The sequence below is a fragment of the Sminthopsis crassicaudata genome, chromosome 4, assembly GCF_048593235.1.
Source record: "Sminthopsis crassicaudata isolate SCR6 chromosome 4, ASM4859323v1, whole genome shotgun sequence".
Classification (NCBI taxonomy): Eukaryota; Metazoa; Chordata; class Mammalia; order Dasyuromorphia; family Dasyuridae; genus Sminthopsis; species Sminthopsis crassicaudata.
The window spans coordinates 15052984-15072578 of NC_133620.1; the positions used below are offsets into that span (position 1 = coordinate 15052984).

The 19595-nt window shown below is 44.8% G+C and overlaps 1 protein-coding gene and 1 long non-coding RNA gene across 4 annotated transcripts in view; one reads left to right on the forward strand and one right to left on the reverse strand.

Annotated features, from left to right (window-relative positions):
- NFIA (nuclear factor I A) overlaps window positions 1–19595 on the reverse strand; it is a 672686-nt gene that overhangs the window by 525045 nt on the left and 128046 nt on the right. The window lies entirely within an intron of this gene.
- Window positions 1–19595, forward strand: part of LOC141541557 (uncharacterized) — a 148985-nt gene that overhangs the window by 77882 nt on the left and 51508 nt on the right. Inside the window, exon 2 of the long non-coding RNA XR_012481836.1 lies at window positions 6263–6371. This is a non-coding gene — a long non-coding RNA (uncharacterized LOC141541557). The remainder of the gene's footprint in view (window positions 1–6262; window positions 6372–19595) is intronic.

Genomic DNA, 19595 nt, shown 5'->3' on the forward strand with positions numbered 1-19595 from the left:
ATCTTCCTCCAGTGGGTGCTGAGGCTGGAATGAAGCTTCAGTTAGGGTGGAGACAGCTAATCTCCTGGGCCAACTTGTCTCACGTCTGGCAGTGCCTTTCAACAAAAATTATCTTTGACAAAAGGATGTGGGGTGTGGGAATTTTCACTGAGTTGGGGTAGCGGGGCTAGTGGGTGGGGGACCTAGTGGGTAATGGGGAGAGAAGGGAGGGTCAGGAGTGGTTAAAAGGGTTTTCCCAACTGTCGCTCTCTAAGTGTAGGCAGTGGGTACGTTGGGCTGAGCTTTGAATTTGCAAACAGAGAACCTGTTCTGAAAGTGGCCCCATTCCTTATGTGATGGTGGACAAATCACTCTGCCACAGTCTGAGGAAAACTGGGTTCAAACGTGAACCTGTGTGATTCTGGGCAAGATTCTGGGGGGATTCCTGAGGCTCTCTCTGAGACTAGAAGCTTTTTTTTTTCCCTGAGGCAAAACTTGGGGTTAAGTGACTTGCTCAAGGTCACACAGCTAGGAAATGTTAAGTGTCTGAGATCATATTTGAACTCAGATCCTCCTGACTTCAGGGCTGCTGCTCTATCAACTGAGAGTCAACAAGCATTTAATGGGGGTTTATTATGTGCCAGCTATTGGGAGTACCAAGACAAGACTGAAATACTCTCACCCTCAAAAATTAGTCCCAGTGCCTAGAGGGAATTGTAAAGGGAGTGGCCCTTGAGAGGAGCTTGGAAGTCAGTTAGGAGTTCTAAGAGGCAGAAGAGAAAGGGAGGATACCTCAGTGCTTGGGGGGAAATGTATAGGAAGGGGCCCTTGAAGGGAGATTTGAAGCAAATTAGGGGTTCTACAAGGCAGAGAGGAGAGGAAGGGCACCCCAGAATTGGGTAAGGCAGGGGTCACAAAGACATGGAGGGAATGTGGTATCTGAGGAATAGTAAAAAGCTCAGTGTGGCCAGATTGTTGAGTATCCAAGAGGAAGTAGTATGTGATAGGTCTGGAAAGAGAGCTGTCAGTCATATTGTGAATGGCTAGAGGTGACAAACAGAAACTTTCACCTTATTCTGGAGGCCATAGGGAGCCACTGTGGCATCTTGAGGAGGGGAGTAACATGGTGACATCTGTCTGTGTTTTAAGATCCTTATTGGGGTAGCTGAATGGAGGAGATTGCAAAGAAGAGAGATAGAGGCAGTAATCTCAATGAGGAGGCTCTTACAATAATCTAGGGCAGAGGTTAGGAGGGTCCGAACCAGGACTGTGGTTTTATGAATGGAGAAGTGACCAATAAAGTGACATATTATAACAAAATGTAGCATCATATAGGATCATGTAGCATAAGGTAATTCAATATAAGATAATACAATGCAATGTAGCATAAAGTAACATTGTGTTCCTCTGCAGCTTGAATCATGCCAAAACAGGTCCCTGATTGGTCATCTGCTCATATGGACAGTCCCCAGGATTTATATTCTCATCCAGGAAAGAGAGAAGATATTGGAATATTGATATTATGATGATATAAATTTGTATTTCTAATAAATAAAACACTTTTCTCAAGAAAATCCTACTTATGAGGTACCAGGGGGTAAAAGGATTATAAACTCCATTTTATAGATGAGAGAACGGAGGCTCTGACGTGGGTTCTCCGGCGACCCAGCTATTTGCATCAGAGCAGGGACTCGAAACCAGGGCTTCCTGAGAAGCTAAGCTCTCTGCTATGTTCCCCCTTCCAGTAAGGAGGTGATGGCAGATATCTCCCTTCGAATGCATGGAACATGTTTTGGTTATTGGCCTCAAAGCCAAGAACTTCAGAAATAGACCAGGTAGGAAATTGTGAGTGATGTAATTCACTGAGGAGTCGGGGTAATTATTATTCCGGGTAAAAGTCATCATTATTAGGGTTTGAATGACAGCTGTGTTTACATTCAGCCACAATCATGAATAATTTTTCAGTCAAATCCTTTTATATTTTGGCTATCTTCACACCATCTTTCTGACGTGCAATTAGATCAGCTGTGGGGTCACCCTCAACTTGGTTCTGGAGATAGCCCTAGACCTGGACCAATTCTTTTGAAATATAATGACAAGACTTTAAAATTTAAATAATAAATTAAGACCAAATACTGCTTTTCCTCCCACAGCAATCTTTTTAGACCTTTTTTTCATCTGTGTAAAGAAGCCTAAGAGGAACTTTTCAGCTTTCCATCTGTGATCCCATGTTGTTTAAGAGCCAATATAGCATCCCCATTTCTACCCCACTCATACAAATATTTATCTATCTATCTATCTACTTATATATATATATGTATATAATAAAAATTCTATTTAATTTTCAATGTGGAAAAAAAAAAGAATTGTAGGCATTATTAGACCCACTCTTACAACCTACCTCTGAATTAGAATAGGGCTAGACTCATAAACTGAAAACTGAACAGCCTTTCTCATCCCACAAAGGAAGAAACAGAGATGCAATGACTGTTCTAAGACCATACAACTGATTTGTTAATGGGATTGGGAGAGAGGCTTCTAATAGAGGAGGAGCTAAGGTTTAGAGAAATTGAATTTATTTCTCAGAGCCACAATAAGTGTTAGAAGTAGGGTTTGAGCTCAGGTCTCTTGAGTTTTAACACTAGGTCTCTTTCCAGTGCATCTCTTTGCTTCTCATGCACGTGCTTGGGTTATAGAGATATTATTCAAGATGGCGGATCAACCATTGTGAAGGTCAAAGTGTACCGAAGTAGGTATTAGAAGCCCCTCTCCCAATCGCATTGACAAATCAGTTGTGTGGTCTTAGAACAGTCATTGCATCTCCTGTTTCCTCCTTTGTGTGATGAGAAAGGCTGTTCAGTTTTCAGTTTATGAGTCTAGCCCTATTCTAATTCAGAAGTAGATTGTAAGAGTGGGTCTAATAATGCTGACCATTCCACATTGAAAATTATCTAGAATTTTTATTATATACATATACATATATACATACATGCATACATGCATACATACATATATACACACACACACACATATATATATATACATATATATATATATGTATATATATATATATATATAGACAGATAGCTAGATAGATAGATAGATAGATAGATAGATATTTGTATGAGTGGGGTAGAAATGGGACTTCAGAACTATAATTTTGTCAACACAGGGAAAATCCTGGTGAGAAAATACCCTTTACCAATGCCTTCCAATTTACAATATTAGAGTTGGGACAGTAGTCCTAACTACTAAGTAGTAGTAGTTGGGACTACCGTAGTAGTAGTAGTAGTAGTAGTAGTAGTAGTAATAGTAGTAGTAGTAGTAGTAGTAGTAGTAGTAGTAGTAGTAGTAGTAGTAGTAGTAGTAGTAGTAGTAGTAGTAGTAGTAGTAGTAGTAGTAGTAGTAGTAATAGTAGTAGTAGTAGTAGTAGTAGTAGTAGTAATAGTAGTAGTAGTAGTAGTAGTAGTAGTAGTAGTAGTAGTAGTAGTAAGTAGTTTGCCTTTCATCAAGTCCAGTCTGCATCAGAGGTAGGATTTGAACTCAATTCTTCTCAACTCTGAGGTCAGCCTTTCACATACTTTTTCTCATATAGTTGCTTCAAGAGCAGAATACTCTAGATGCTCAGATGTAGGTAATAAGCCCTATAGGAGGTAAAAGAAGGAAGGGACAGCCATGGGGAAGGTGGGGAGGATAGGAGGGAGGCAGGAAGGCTTCAGGGAAAAACTGAAGCTTCGGCTGGATTTTGAAGAATGGGTCAGCTTTAGGTTAGAGCTTCTAAACCTTTTCTGGGTGTTGGACCCCTTAAGGAGTCTGGTAAAAGTCTATGGATCCTGTCTTAGAATAAAGTTTTTGAATCCATAACATAAAACAGGGAACACAATAATAAGATAAAGTAGGATCACAAAAGATGTCAATTATATTGAAATAAAGACATAATTATTCTCCTGAAATCTCCCATGTACCCTTCAGAAGGTAGAGATCCAGGAACACTAAGTTAAGAACCTGAGTTGGGTAGTCTGAGAGGAAGGGAAAAGCAAAGGAGGTGAGCCATATAGTGCTTGTGGGAAGATGGTGGAACGTGAAGCATTCTGGAAAGTCAGCAACTTCTGGGTATTTGATGACTCTGTATTCTCATTCACTAAGTTTGTGCCTTTGCATCAGTCAAGGCAAGAAGCATTTATTAAGCACAACCAAAGGGCTGGTCAAATGACAGATTTTCAATGAGGTGACGTCAGTTCCCCCAAAATCCTATTCTTTTCCCCCATGCAGGTCAAAACCCAGGAGTGTGGGCCTTGGCTTTGGATCAATTCAATCCGGGCCACTTTGGGTTTATATTCTTTGGGAATTTGTTTCTTCTAGAAGTTCAGGAAGTTGAACTTCCTCTTACTTTGTTGTCTCATGAACAAAGGGAATCTCTTTCCTTTTTTGATGTTTCAGAATCTGAGTTAGCTGATGTCAGGGGCATTTCCAAGGCATGTCAGTGCACCCAGATTAGTGGGACGAATGCTTGGAAAGGGACTTGTTTGGCTGTTTAGGGCCGACCCCACCTGTCACCCCCTGCCTGATGGATTCCAGGTCCTCTTACTGTGTCATGTGAACTTTGGTGCTCCCACAGAATGTTTTCCAGGGAAAATTCTGGTCAGAGAGCTCATTGCCCAGGTTTGAGATAAGTGTGAAAAACACAGTGCAAAAGAAAACAGGCCCAAACTTTTCTAACAAGGGAAATGGTTAGCTGGATGCTTAAGGAGCAAGAGAGTGAGCCTATTGTGCTGGGCTGGCGTGGGGGAGACATGGATACATAAAGAGAGAAACAAGAGGAAGAGGGCAGACAGAGAGAGCTGAAGGACAAGCAAGCAAGAGAAAAGCAGGAAGGACAGTAAGAAAGGGGAAAGAGCAGGAGAGAGAGAAGAACAGAGAGGGACAAGAGAAAAAGGAGAGCCAGAGAAGAGGGAATAGAAACACAGAAAGAGGGACAGATGTGTGTGTTTGTGTGAAAGAGAGAGGAAGAGGGGGGAGAGAGAGAAGAGAGGAGTAGAAAGGAGAGAAAGGAAGAAGAGAGGAGGGGAGAGAAGTGGAAGGGAGGGGAGAAAAGAAAAGAGAAAAGAGGAGAGAGAGAAAAGAGAGGAGGGGAAAGGAGGGGAAAGGAGAAGAAAGGAGAGGAGAGAGAAGGAGGGAGAGAAAGAATCAGAGATACAGAAAGAAGAGGGCAAGAATGAAGGGAAAAGCAAAAAAGAAAGGAAAACAGAGAGGGGAAGAGAAGAAAAAGAGAAGGAAAGTTACAAAAAGAAGTGCAAGCCCTGCTTTGTAACCTCAGCACCTGACATAGACCCTTGAGCAGCGATGCGGTGAGGAGAATGGACAGAGAGATGGGGAGAGAGAGGGAGAGAAGAAGAGAGGAGTGAGGGAGAGGAGAAAGCTGAGAGCAGAAGGGAGAGCAAGCCTGAGCTTGGGTCTTGTGGGAGGCAGGGTTATTAATCATACTAAAAGCAATTTGGCCTCATGGGAATGTATAAGGATCCAGCTAAAATCAATGGGAAGTTTTATGAGACAATTTACTTGCTAGATGTGGGATTGTTGAATTCCTTGTGAAGTTGGGGGGGGGGGAGGGCGCTGCTGGCTGAGAGCTCCTCCAGTGCCTTCCTCAGCAGAGAGGAGGGATCTTGGTCTTCCTCCTGAGCAGGTCAGGCAGACCCCAGAGGGGTTCCAGAGGGGCCCCCGCAGTCTCAGGGGTCTCCTCTCCTCCTTCAGGACAAGGTATTCCAGTGAGAGCTGCCACATGGGTAGAGGTTAGGACATTCATAGGGAGAGGGATGCCATTTTTAGAGAAGAAGAGAAAGTCCATCCGTGCTCAGGCAGAAATACGGTCCCAGCAGCATCTGCATTGCAGAGCCCAGCCCTTCTTTTCTGTGATGTGGATTTGCAGATAGCCCAGGAAGAGGGGGACCTTCTGAACACTAACTCCAGGAGCAGGATTTCAATGTGCAGCCCCTTCCTCGTACATTGAACTAATAATCCCTGATGTTTGTTAACTGTTTTGTGCTAAAGTGGGCTCCTTGCATCCAGCCTCTCCCCTCTTCATCCAGCTTGCCAAAGGAACATTCCTAAGGCTCCCAGCTGACCACATCACTCACGTGCTCAGTAAACCTCAATGACTCCCTAGTGCTTTCAAAATACACATTTCTTGTCTGGCATTTGACTTGTCTGCCCCGATCTGGCCTATCTTTCCAGACTGACCACAAATCCTCCTTCTCATATAATCGATGTTCCCTCTCTTTTCCAGATATGACCTTTTATCTCCAATACCTCTGCTTTAGCCCAGGATGCCTCTCCTCAGCCCTTGGAATCCCTTCGGCCAATACCTGAGCAATGAGATAACGTAATCACTGAAGGTAATAGTGACATGATACAATGTAATGATGAGATAAGGGAATAAAAATAATGAATAAAGCACTTTGCAAACCATAAAGCATTATGGAAATGTTGATGATTTTGATTGCCTTTCATTGTTAGTGTTTCCTCTCTGTGAAATCACTTTGTTTCAATTTCACATATTTTTTCTCTGTGCAATCATATATTTTTATATTGTATCTCTTCTATCAGAAACTGAACTCCTTTTGGGCTAGGATTAGCTTGTTTCTGTCTTAATAAATGCTTTTGGAATCGATGGTTTCAAAATGATCTAAGGATTTTGTTCTTTAGCATGATGTAATCAAAAGACTCTGGACTTGATTGGACCCAGGATTTAATCAGTTTAGGGATCTCAGGGCTAGGAATTTGCTCTCTCAATGATATTCTGCATTAGCTCTATAGATTAAAGTCTTTTTGAGGCCCCCGAGGAGGCTCAGGGCCCTGCAGCCAGAATGTGTCAGAGGTAGGACCCGAATCCAAGGATCCCCACCTCAAAAAACCAGCTGCTTATTCATGATGTCATGCTGTGTCTCCTCAAACCCAGGAAACAAATTATTCTTTATTTATGAGATTTAGCATCAGCCATAAGACTTATAGTTGCTCATTGAATTGCATTTATACACATCACCTTTTTTTTGCAGATGGGCAAATTGTGGCACAAAGTGAGCATACCATTCACAATAGGAGAGCTGGGAACCGAACCTGTGTCCTCAGATACAGAATCTGGAGCTTTCTGCCATGTCACAGTCATGGGGAAGTGAGGAAAGAGGACCATGTCTAAAGTAATCATTGTTGAGAATGAGAAGGATTGAGGATCCAGAGGAGAGGTTATGAGTATTACTTCCATTTTATAGATAAGTTATCCAAGTCACAGAGAGATTGGGAATTTTCATAGGATTACAGAATTATAAATTTGGAGCTGAGGTCTTCAGGGACATTCTGACTTGCCAAGGCACATGGCTATTAAGCACCTATGTGGCAGGCAGACAGGTAGTATAATGGCTATTGGAGTCAGGATTGTGTTCAAATCTTCAGATATTTACTAGCTGTGAAGGCCAGTCATAAACTTTGTTTGCCTCTGTTTCCTCAATTGTAAAATTGGGATAATAATAACATTTCTCTCAAGGTGGTGTGGGGATCAAATGAGATAATATTTGTAAATCACTTTGCACAATGCCTGGCACAGAGGAAGCAATATATAAATGCTATGATAATGATGGTGAAAATTATGTACCAAAGTTGCTTTAGAGCTGGAACGGGTCTTAAAAATGATCTAGGCTAAGAGAAGATAAATGATCTAGGCATAGATAAAGAACTAAGTCCCTAGAGAGGGGAAATCACCCCCTCAAGGTCATAATCTAGTAAACAGATTTTCTGAATTCATTGAAGGAACTGGACATGTTCAGCTGAAGAACAGAAACCATGGGGAGCTGTCTTCAAGGACAGAGCTATCATGGGGAGGAGGGAATATACTTGTCCTATTTGACCATAGAGGGCAGAGGTAGGAGTAGTAGATGAAAGCGATAAAAGAAGACAAGAAAAATTCATCACTGATGAGTTGTTCACTACTGGAATGGGTTGCATTGGACTAAATGGCATCTGTGTTCCCTTCCATTTCTCAGATCCAAATGAGAATACTAATAATAACTTTGTGTTTTCAGTCATGTTTAAGTTTTTAATTACTCCATTTGAGATTTTCTTGGCATAGACACTAGAGTGATTTGCCATTTCTTTCTCCAACTCATTTTATAGATGAGGAAACTGAGTCAAAAGGTTTAGGTGACTTGTCCAAGGTCACACAGCTAGGAAGTATTCAAGGCTGGATTTGAATTCAGGTCTTCCTGATTCCAGTTCCCCAAGCTCTATTCACTGTGTTACCTAGAATATTTCTTTTAGGGAAAATGTTTAAGAAAGACATCTTGGGAATCATTAATCTTTTATCTAATTAGAACTCAAAGAACTGGAAAGACTCTTATAAATTCCTTATATTGAATTTGAGGAAAGAGGACCAGATATGGCCCAAGGTCATACAGTGCCTGAGCAGCAAGACTAGGATTGGCCAAGAGCCTCAGATTCCCTTTTGTGATTCTCTTCTTATGTGGCTGTAGAGATGGGAAGATAAGCCTTCCTCTGGAATTATGTCTGCCAATAAAAAAATGAGACCCTCGGCTCCTCTGCCAGTGATTTCTCTCCCTCACATCAACTTCAAGTCTAATTTTATGCTCACATGGCTATCACTCTCCATTAGCATACTAATAAATGTTTATGAGATTATACTGTATCAACTATAAACTTTTACATATTATTAATTAACCTCATACATTGGATAGGGAGCTCCCGAGCATTTACTGACTTGTAAACGATTGAGAATGGCGGAGAGGGAGCAATGCCTTTGGAATTATTTGGGGCTGCTTCAACCAGAGGAGAGAGGGCTTTTCTGACTTCATCACTCCCACGTACAAAGCAACGAAGAGCTCCAATGCCTCCTTCATCTCCAAACCAAAAATGATGCCATATTTCAGTCAGGCACCCCACTATTCTAAAATATTCTTTAAGAAGCTTGTTCTAGCCCCACTTGTTATTCCTATTTTCTTTTTCAATCTACATTTTTTCATTTGTTTAAAGAAGCTTCACAAGATTCCATGGCTCCCTTATACCTCAAGGATAAAATAGATTCCCTTTTTTGGGTGATTAAAGCCCATCTACAATCTGATTCTAAGTTGTGTTCTCAGGCTGATAATTTCACTTCCCACTTTATATTCCTGTCAAACTGCCCTGCCTGCAGCTTTACATATATGATGCTTCATCTCTCACACTGTGTTTTTACTTATGCTTATGAAGCTCTCCCTATCCCCTTCCTCTGCTTAGAATGTTCACCCTTAGTATCTGATCTCCCTTCAAGGCTGGTCTCAAGTACCACCTCTTACATGTAAGAAACCCTGATTCCCATTGCTATCAGAGTCCCTTCATTCCTCCAACTATTTTGTATATATTTTGTATATGTTTTAGAGGGTATCCCCAAAGTTTTATCACTTAAGACTTGGTTGCCCTTTTCTAGAGATTTTTTTAGTTCATCAATGTCCTTTCTATCACATTTCAGAACTGAACTATATAATTCAGGTATGGTTTGATCTGAGTCAAAACAATGATATTTTCACCCTAGTCATGGCCCCTAGGCCACTCACTCAGTATGGTTTTTATAGTTTCAAGCCTCAGTTTTCTCATCTGTATGATGGACATATATTTCAGCCATAATCCCCCCAGAAGATTGTCTCTACTTCCCTCTAACCTCCAAGGCTCCCAAGTGCATCTTAACCCATCTTCTCTTTCTAAAAATGCTCATGCCTTTTGTTTTATTGAGTTGGCACCCATACCCATAGATCCCTTTACGAGCAAAACAATGAGCCACAGCCATGGAGGAACCAGAAGAACTAAACTTTGGGAAGGTTGAGTAAGTGTACACTGAGGAGTCCCATTGTGGAGGAGACTCAAGCAGCTAAGGAAGAGAGGATTTCTCCTTATTCCAATCCCCATGGGCCTTATGGGTATATAGTAGTGATTGGCTCAGATGGAGATGTTCTCTGTAGCAGTTTAGGTTAGATTTAATGAGTTTGAGAGAGTTCAGTTAAGGCAACCGAGGCACACTCTGGGTGGATTTAGATGCAGAAAGGCAATCACTTATCATCCTCCCTCTCTAAACCCTTTCCCTACACCCCAATTTCTGTCAGCAGAAACACTTCCTCTAATCACCCAGCTTGGTGACTTCAGAATGATAGGCACTTTACTGCCCTTTACCTATAGTTTTAATCAGTTGCCAAACCTTGCCAATTCCACCTCCACAGCCTTTTTCTTATCTGGCCTCCCCCTCTCCATTTACACTGTCATCACCTATTGTCTGAGTTGTTATGACAGGCTGCTATCTAGTCTCCCCATTTCCAATCTCTTCCCTTGTCCAATCCGTCCACTACATAGCTGCCAAAATAATGTTCCTAATGCACAATCGTTCCCATGCTCAGAAACAGAATCCGTGGATTTCAGGGGATCTGTGAGACCAATGCAAGGCACTGTGGGTAACATGTTGCATTTGGAGCTGGGAAGCTTGGGATTCAAATCCATTCTAGACATTTACTAACAAGTGAGCCTGGATAAGTACCTTCTTTTCTCAGTGTCCAAGATGGAAAGTCAAAGAAGCTCCTTATACAAAAGATATCATGGTTCCAGTCTATTACACATGTACATATAGACATGTATAAAAACAACAAAGGAGAGTATCACAGTACAAAGAAATCATCAAAGCTCTATGAAAAGGGAATGAACAAAGAGAAAACATTTAATAGCGGGGGGAGAGGATGAGCACCATATTAAGATAGGAAGTTAAAAGTAAATCTGTTTTCTTGAGCAGCGTGACAAATATGGAAATATGTTTAGAAGAATTGCACATGTTTAAGCTATATTGGATTTCTTGCTGACTTGAGGAAGGGGGAAGCAAAGGGGAAAATTTGGAACACAAGGTTTTGCCAAGGTGAATGTTGAAAACTAGCTTTGCATGTGTTTGGAAAAATAAAATACTGTTAAAGTAATTTTTAAAAAAACAAAAAGAAAATAAAGGTAAATCTACCAGGTGGGCAAGAAGAAGGAAGACTTTATAGGCATTCTCCCTGAATGTTTGGGGAAAAGCTCGCATTTGTAGCTTGTACTTCCTGCCTCCCACCCAGTTATATGCATCAATAAGACCTTGTTTACAAAAGGCTTTGGTCTCCTTGGAGGACATAACTCTTTGCTAAGCTTGTCAGTGGGAAAAGGCAGCTCCTGCTCTGTTGCATAAGATCAGCAGCTTTCTCTGGGCTCCCAGCTTTTTTAGAGCCACTTATCTAGCCCCAAGCTCAGTGCTCTTGCCTCGAGCTCACCCCAGGGTGGTCCTGAGAAATTTCTGGAGGAGGCTGACCAAACACCCACGCACACCCCAACTTGTGGAGAAGGAAGCAGCCCCCTTTCCCCTCTGATATGACAGAGAGAATGCTGGACTTGCAAAGACAAGAGACCTGCCTTCACCTCCTGCCTCTGCTACTTATTAGCTGTGATTATGAATGGCATTAGCCATTCTGAGCCTCTATTTTCTCATCTCTAAAATGGGAATAATAATCCTAGTACCCACCTCCTTTACCCCAGGTTGTTGTGAGGTCCAAAAGAGAGAGTGAATGGAAAGTACTTTGTAAACTATTAGATGCTCTAGACATCTTAAGACTTTGGCAAGTCGTGGCATTTCTCCAAGTCTCAGTTTTCTCATCTGTACAATGGATACAGTTGCACTTAGTCTTTTTGCTTGTGTAAAGATTTTTTCTTTAGTTTTGGGAGTCAAAAGGGAGTGAAGGGGCAGCAGATAGACAAACTGACGTTACATTCTGCTTACTATAGAATGTAAATGATTCTATGAAATTTAACTAGCAACACAGGACTCATATAACACAACAACATATCACAAATCTGTATTGTGATTGTTAGTCAGTCGAGAGGTATTTATTAAGCATGTCCTATGCCAGATATTGAACTAAGCACTGGAGATATACAAAGAATGGCAAAAACATGGTTCCCATCCCCATGGAGTTCATATTTTACAGGAGAGACAACATGAAAATAATTAGGTACATATAATATGTGTGTGTGTGTGTGTGTGTGTGTGTGTGTGTGTGTGAATGTACAGATAATTATAGGTAATTGCCATAAAAGCAAAATACATAAAGTGTGTAAGAAACTAGAAAGGAGCTTCTGGGTCACAGGGGCAACAAGATGGAAGATGAAAGATTATCTCTGATCCTATGTCATTTCGAACTTCTCTAAAACAGAAATAATGCACCCTTCCTTAACATATATTTCCCCCTAATCCAGCTCCTTCTTTCTAACTTTCTATTACTGTTTCTATTACTCTATTCTATTCCATTACTCACCAAGGGGGTGAGCTTGGGTGCCGGGGACAAGGATGATGCTTTCAGCAGTAAGAGGACCTTAGGAAGAAGGGACCAGACTGGGAGAAAGATTCTATCTGTGTGGGAAATGTTGAGCTGGAGATCCCTACCAGACATCCAGTTGGCCTTGTTGACCGATTAGAATTAATCATTAAGTGGATGATAAAGGTGCTTGCAGGAAGTGCTGAAGGTGTTCAGAAGAGTGAAAGATAGCTGCAAGTCCTTGTGGTTGGTGAAGGCTTCCTGGGGGAAACTGGTTGAATTGGGTTTTATGGGACAGATTCTCAAAACCATGGAGCCAGAAAGAATGATGAGTGGTAGAATATTGAATTTGGAGTGTCAGAGGTAGAAAGGAGCTTTGAGGTCACCTAGTCCAATTTCCTTATTTTATAGGTGGGGAAGCTAGGACTCTGATAAGCAAGAGACTCACAGGGACAGGAATCAGATAGCAGCAGCATCCAATTCTGTTCTTCCTTCTCTGTGATCTTGCATCCAATTATGGAGTCCCTCCTTTAAAAACTATACACAGGGGGTAACTGGGTGGTGCAGTGGATAGATACCAGCCCGGAAGTAAGGAGGGTCTGAGTTCAAATCTGGTCTCAGATACTTAAGACTTCCTAACTGTGTGACCCTGGGCAAGTCACTTAACCCCAATTGCCTCAGCAAAAGAAACAACAAACAAACAAAAAAACCAAACCAAAAACCAAACCAGTATACCGGTTTTTTTTTTTTTTTTTTTTTAAAGCAGGCATCTGCCAACTCTTAGTTTAATGGAGAGGTGAAAGGAACTGTGCATGTGTATGTGAGCATGGGTGTGTACAGTGTTTATGTGCGTACGTGCATGAATTATATGTGTGCACATTTGTGTGTATGCACCCATGGACATGTCCATTTGTATGCACTCACACATGTGCATGTATAGATGTATATATGAGTATGTGAGCATGGGTGTGTGTGTGTGAGGGAGTGTGTGTGAGAATGAGAGAGTGTGTGTGAGTGTGCATCTCAGGAAGGGGGGCCTGCGAAGTGTTTCTAAGGGAGGGGGGAGAGCCGCGGCTGGAGAAGTGGGAGGCCCCCGAGGGCCGGGTCCTTCCCGGTCACACCGTCTGGGCCGCCGTGACTGGGCCGGAGACAAAGGCGGCTTTGTGCGGCCGCGGGGGAGGAGCGCTCTTCCGGGACGTTTGCGGCCCCTCCGGGAGCCGGGACTCGGGCCAAGTGCAGAGCTCTGGGGCAGCTACAGTGGGCCCACATCACCAGGTGCTGCTGGGAGGGGGGGGGTGCGCGTGTGGGCGTGAGTTTGGGTGACTGTGTGTGTGACTGTGTATGTGGTGTTTGTGTGTGAGTGTGTGTGGTATGTGACTGAGTGTGTATGTGGTGTGTGTGTGTGGTGTGTGACTGTGTATGTGATGTTTGTGTGTGTGATGTGTGTGTGTGTGGTGTGTGACTGAGTGTGTATGTGTGTGTGTGTGTGTGTATGTGGTGTGTGACTGAGTGTGTATGTGGTGTGTGTGTGTGGTGTGTGACTGTGTATGTGATGTTTGTGTGTGTGATGTGTGTGTGTGTGGTGTGTGACTGAGTGTGTATGTGTGTGTGGTGTGTGTGTATGTGGTGTTTGTGTGTGTGATGTGTGTGTGTGTGGTGTGTGACTGAGTGTGTATGTGTGTGTGGTGTGTGTGTATGTGGTGTTTGTGTGTGTGATGTGTGTGTGTGGTGTGTGACTGAGTGTGTATGTGGTGTGTGTGTGTGTGGTGTGTTTCTGTGTATGTGGTGTTTGTGTGTGTGATGTGATGTGTGTGGTGTGTGACTGAGTGTACGTGGTTTGTGTGTGTGTGTGTGTGAGTGTGTGGTGTGTGACTGAGTGTGTACGTGGTATGTGATGTGTGATGTGTGTGGTGTGTGACTGAGTGTGTGTGTGTGTGAGTGTGTGTGTGTGTGTGTGTGTGTGTGTGAGTGTGTGTGTTATCAAACACCAAGCAGGCCCCCCTTTAGCCGGCTTGGATGCCCGCCCCCACAAAAGGATTTAAAGCGGGCTGTGGAAGCGGCTGGGGCCTGGACCCAGCGGGGCTCTCTTTGCCCCCGCCCCCGGCCTCGAGGGTTCCGGGCACGCGGGAGCGCCGTGCCTCAGTGGTCCCCGCGGGCTGCGCCCGGGCGGCGGGTCCGGAACCGAGCTGCCTCGCGGCTCCCACGGCCCTTGAAGCGGGGAGAGCCTTTAATGAGGCGGCCTTTGAAGCTGCTTAATTAGCGGCGCCGTGTGAAAGTGTAACAATAACACCACCTACTGTAAAAAGGGACGTTCTACACTCGGAACCTCGCTCCCCCCGCCTTCCCGCCCAGGCCGCGCTTTAACCCCTTAACGGACGGACACTTTTGGGCTTCGGGCCCCGGGCTGGGCCGGGCCGGGTGGGGGTGGGGGGCGCGTCCTTCCCGGGCACCTCACCTCCAGACGGGCGGGGGGGGGGGGTCAGAGAGCAAAGCGCCGAGGGCTCAGCCCCCTCCCTCTGCTCCCCTCCGTCCCTCCTCCCTCCCTCTGCTCCTTCCCTCTCCTGTACTAGCACAGCAGTCCCTGGGACGCTTAGATGTGGCCAAACTTGGCAGCAGGCTCCCTTTGCTCAATTCCCCTCTTCGCGGCGTTCAAGGCCCACCGCAGAAGCCATATCTCCCCAGGTCCTAGTGCCCCCCTTCCCAAAGTTCCTGGTGAGAGGCTGGCCTAGAAGGGTCAAACCCTGCCTTTGAGCCGCGAGGCCTGGGTGCCCCGGGAAAAAAAAAAAATCACCTAACCTCAGGACTCTGGACAACTCCCGATAAATAACCGGTAACAGAACGTTCTGACCCGGGCTGCCTTGTAGCAAAGAAATCTCAGATCCCATCTCTCCATCACTATTTGGGTTGTCCTGAGCTATTAATAGCACAGAATATTGCACCAAGTTACCCAAATATATAATACAGAAATAGAAATCAATAACCACTGCATTTAGTAAGCACCAACTGTATGTCAGGCCCCCTTCTGAGATTTACATAGTAAGGCACTTTGCAATGCTGTATAAACATACTATAAAGGATGCTTTTTATTACATGTTGTCCCCCCCATAAGATTATAAACATTAAGCACCTACTATGTGCTAAGCACCAGAGATACGAAAAGAGGCAAAAGATAGTCCCTCCTCCGTCCTTAAGAAGCTCCCAGTCTGATGGAGGAGACAAAATGCCAACTAATTTATACAAAGTAAGCAATAAAAAGGTAAATAGGAAATGGTGAAAGGAGAGAAAGCCCTGCCTTCATTTGCGGCCGGAAGTGCCTGGTACTGGCTTGGCAAGGACTTTTCTATCTAAAGATATGCCTCCTGAGATCAGGGGCCTTGTCTTACCACACCTTCCCATTTCCCTGGAAGCCAGCCCAAGGCTTTGCATGAAGTAGGCACTTCACAGGAAAGGTTTGTTGAACGAATGAATGACCTCCACAGAAGGCTGACCCGAAGCCCTGAAAAGAGAGACTCGAGCTGTTAGGAGAAGAGCCCTGGATTCTAATATTTGTAAAGCCCTCAGTGATGAGCCCAGAGTGAGTGCTCTCTCTTTATGACCACAGCTGGACTGTCCATTTTTTATTTATTTATTTTTTTTTAGTTCCAACTTTTTTCTTCTGTAGAATGGGGCTAGGGGTGGAAGAGGTGGCAGCGAATGGATTTTCCGGTTCCACACGCAGGGATGTGGGCGAACTTTGGCAGTGGCTGGAAGGCTGTCCAAATAGTTCTAAAACGCCAAAATTCTGAGGGCCTGCCTGTCCCTTCTGCCCCAAGAGACTGCTGGCTCTGGGAGGGCAGGCCCCGTTTGATTTGGTCCCTTGTTTGGGGTGGCCTCTTTGTTCTCTGATCTAAGCACAGTGCTAGCGATCAGATTCATTCATCTAACCTGCACTTGGGAAGCCCTACTATGTGCCAGGAACTTCATCTAGTACTGAGGGTCTCTCTCTCTCTCTCTCTCTCTCTCTCTCTCTCTCTCTCTCTCTCTCTCTCTCTCTCTCTCTCTCTCTCTCTCTCTCTGTCTCTCTCTCTCTCTCTCTCTCTCTCTCTCTCTCTCTCTCTCTCTCTCTCTCTCTCTCTCTCTCTCTCTCTCTCTCTCTCTCTCTCTCTCTCTCCACACACACACACACACACACACACACACACACACACACACACAAACGATATGGGAATACAAGATTAGGAGAAAGGGGGCTCTGGCGGGGCGGAGGATCTGCTGTGTAGACTGGATTGGGTCAATCTGTTATCATCAAGTACTTTGTCATCAGCCCACAAGGCTTTGCTATGGCTCCCAGGGTGCTGCTGCACTGAGGGCAAGGACGATCCTCCACGTGCTTCTGCTCAAGAAGCACGTGCACACGTGACCATGGAGAAAATAAGCCCTGGCCCTGTGGGCCGAACAGCTCCTGGGCTGAGCCAGGGGGCCCCAAGTCGGATCCCGCCTCAGACACTTGCCGCTCTGGGATTGGGGGCCAGGGGCTGACTTGGTCCGAACCTCGGTTTCCTCATGCGCAGGAGGGAGTTGGAGCAGAAGGGCTCCTCCTTCCCGTGGTCCTCAGTCACACTTTGAGGGGGAGGGCCAGGCCATGGATAGGGAGGCTCGGGAGGGAGCGGGCAAGTTTTCCTTTGGAAGGTGAGCCCTGAGCTGGGCCTCGAGAATGGGTTTGGAAGGGGGAGGGGAGGAGGAAAGCCCCAGGGGGTAGGGGGACAGGAGCCAAGGCACAAGTGCTCCCCGGGTTGGTCCTGCTAAATCATGGCCTCGCTCTGTGGTCTCCTGGTGCTATCCTGGGTCCCCTGGCTATGGTTCTGCTTGATTGATAACGGAGGTTAATGAGAGGCTTCCCATTTATCCTGCTGCTTTAAATTGTAATCTCCAAGATGTGTCTCCTTCAATCATCTTCTCTTCTCCTTGAGGAGAGACTCTCCCTACCCTACCTCCTTCTCTCTCTCCCCTTCCCCCCTCTCATTTTCTTTCTGTCTTGTCTGTCTCTATCTCTCTCTCTTTCCCTTCCTTCCTCTCTCCCTCCTTCTCCCTCCCACTTTCCCTCCTTCCACTCCTCTCTTTTACTCTCTTCTTCCCCTTTTCTCTCTCTCCCTCCTCTTCCTCCCTTCCCCCCTCTCTGCCTCTCTTTTCTGATCTTTTCCTCCTTCCCATTTGTCTCTCTCCTCTTCCTCCCCTCCCTTCTTCCCTCCCTCTTTTTCCCCCTCCATTTGTTTTACTCTCTCTCCTTCCCCTTTTCTCTGTCTCTCTGTCTCTGTCTCTGTCTCTCTCTCTCTCTCTCTCTCTCTCTCTCTCTCTCTCTCTCTCTCTCTCTCTCTCTCTCTCTCTCTGTCTTTTCCTCCCTTCTCCCTCTCTCTTTTCCTCTCCTGCTCTCTCCCTCTCTTTTAATCTCTCTCTGTCTCCTTTTCTGTCTTTCTCTGTCTCTTCTTCCCCCTGTTTCTTTCCCTCTCCTGCTGTCTGTCTGTCTCTGTTCTCTCTGTGTCTCCCTCCCTCCCTCTCCCCCCTCCTCTCTCCTGCAAAGGTCTTTTGGCTTCCCTTGTTGAGCTGCAGCTTTTGGCAAAGACCCACCTCATTGATATTCTTCCCTCCCTTGGTTTCAATGACTCAAGGCTCTTTTACCTGTCTGACCACTGGATTTCAGTTTCTTTTAATTGATTATTATTCATATCTCAGCCCCTAAAGCCCAGGTGGACTCCAAGGCCCCACTGTGGCACCTTCCTCTCTCCATCTCTGCTCTTTGGAGAGCCCAACTGACTGACCAACATTTCGTTCCTATCTTCCCTTGGGCCGATCTTTCTCAGTATCTCCCACTGCTGGTACCTTCTACTCTGAGAATACCTCCAATGTGTCCTAAGTCATGTTTGTGTCCAATCACTTGGCTGTTTTCTTCTCTAAATATGATGGGACACAGTTTTGTTTTATTTTTTTGCTTTTTTCCCCAATCAGCACCACTTTCCTTAAAAACTAGCATTAGTAGGTGCTTAATAAATGCTTCTTGACTGACCTAGTTTTTCATTGGACAAGTTTGAGGCTTTAATAAGGCTTAAGGCCTTAGAAACTCTAAGTCAGGAAGGAAGAAATGCAAATGACCCAAAGCCTCCTTGACCCTCAGACCAATGTTAATCCTTAGCAGACTCCTAATGGACCCAGGCCTCCAGCCATGAGGATATGGTTATTTACTTTGATGAGTTGGGAGTTACCTATAAGCCTTCCAGTAAGAGGGAGGCCCATATCACAGTAAGATGGAGGCGCTTACCAGTTGCCCTCCCATAAGGCCTTTCCACACCAGCTGACACTATGCCCTTCAGACCCTAGAGCATTCATTGCCAGTTGCCCCGGATGACATATCCCAGACAAGCCCGGGCCTTGCCATCTGCCCTTGCTACGACCCTAAGGACCACTGAACCTTTCCATCCCATGCTGGCGGAGCTCTTCTAGAGAAGATCTTGCCAAATTATATGGAGACCAAGAATGAGCTTGTTTTCTCTTTGTATCTCTGGACCTTAACATAGTACTTGGCACATAGTATTTGATAATTTTTTTTCATTCATTTGTTTATTCATTCAAGAATAGTTGCATTGGGGGTCAATGCCAAGGCTAGTCCGGGGTCAGTCATTCTGGGAGAGGGGTCAGGAAGTTTCATATGGTCTGACCTCATGGGAGCTGGCAGGAAGGGTTCCCAGGACTCTATGGTAGGATGACCTGGAGGGTGGATGTATAGATAGCCCAGTATAATGGAGGGCTGAGAGAGTGGGATAACAGGATCTGGGCTGCTGAAGGAAGGAAGTTTGCCCCAGATGCTGGCAGCCTTTAGACCCATCCTACTTATTCTTCTGGTCTTCAGGGAGGATAGCTGCCCTCTGTGTAAGGGTGATTTAGCCCAAGGATGTAGAAAGCTCCATGCAAAGCAAGATGCAAGGAACAAAGATGGGCATAAGATGTGTTTGGGGGGGTTTACCAACTAGAGAGGCATCCTCTATACAAGTAATGTTTTAAGGAAGAAGGAGATAAGTGTTCAGGAGGAACTGCAAGGAAAGCTTTAGGAGAAGCTTGAAGAGGATGATCAGTCAACAGAAAAAGTCAACAAGAACTTATTTAGTGCCTACTCTATGCCAGGCACTGGGATACAGTCAAAAGTAAAACTTCTTCTGTCCTCCAGGAGCCTACAGTTAAGAAGAAGCAACAGCTGCATCATGGGAGTAGGAGTGGGGCGGATGGTCAGGG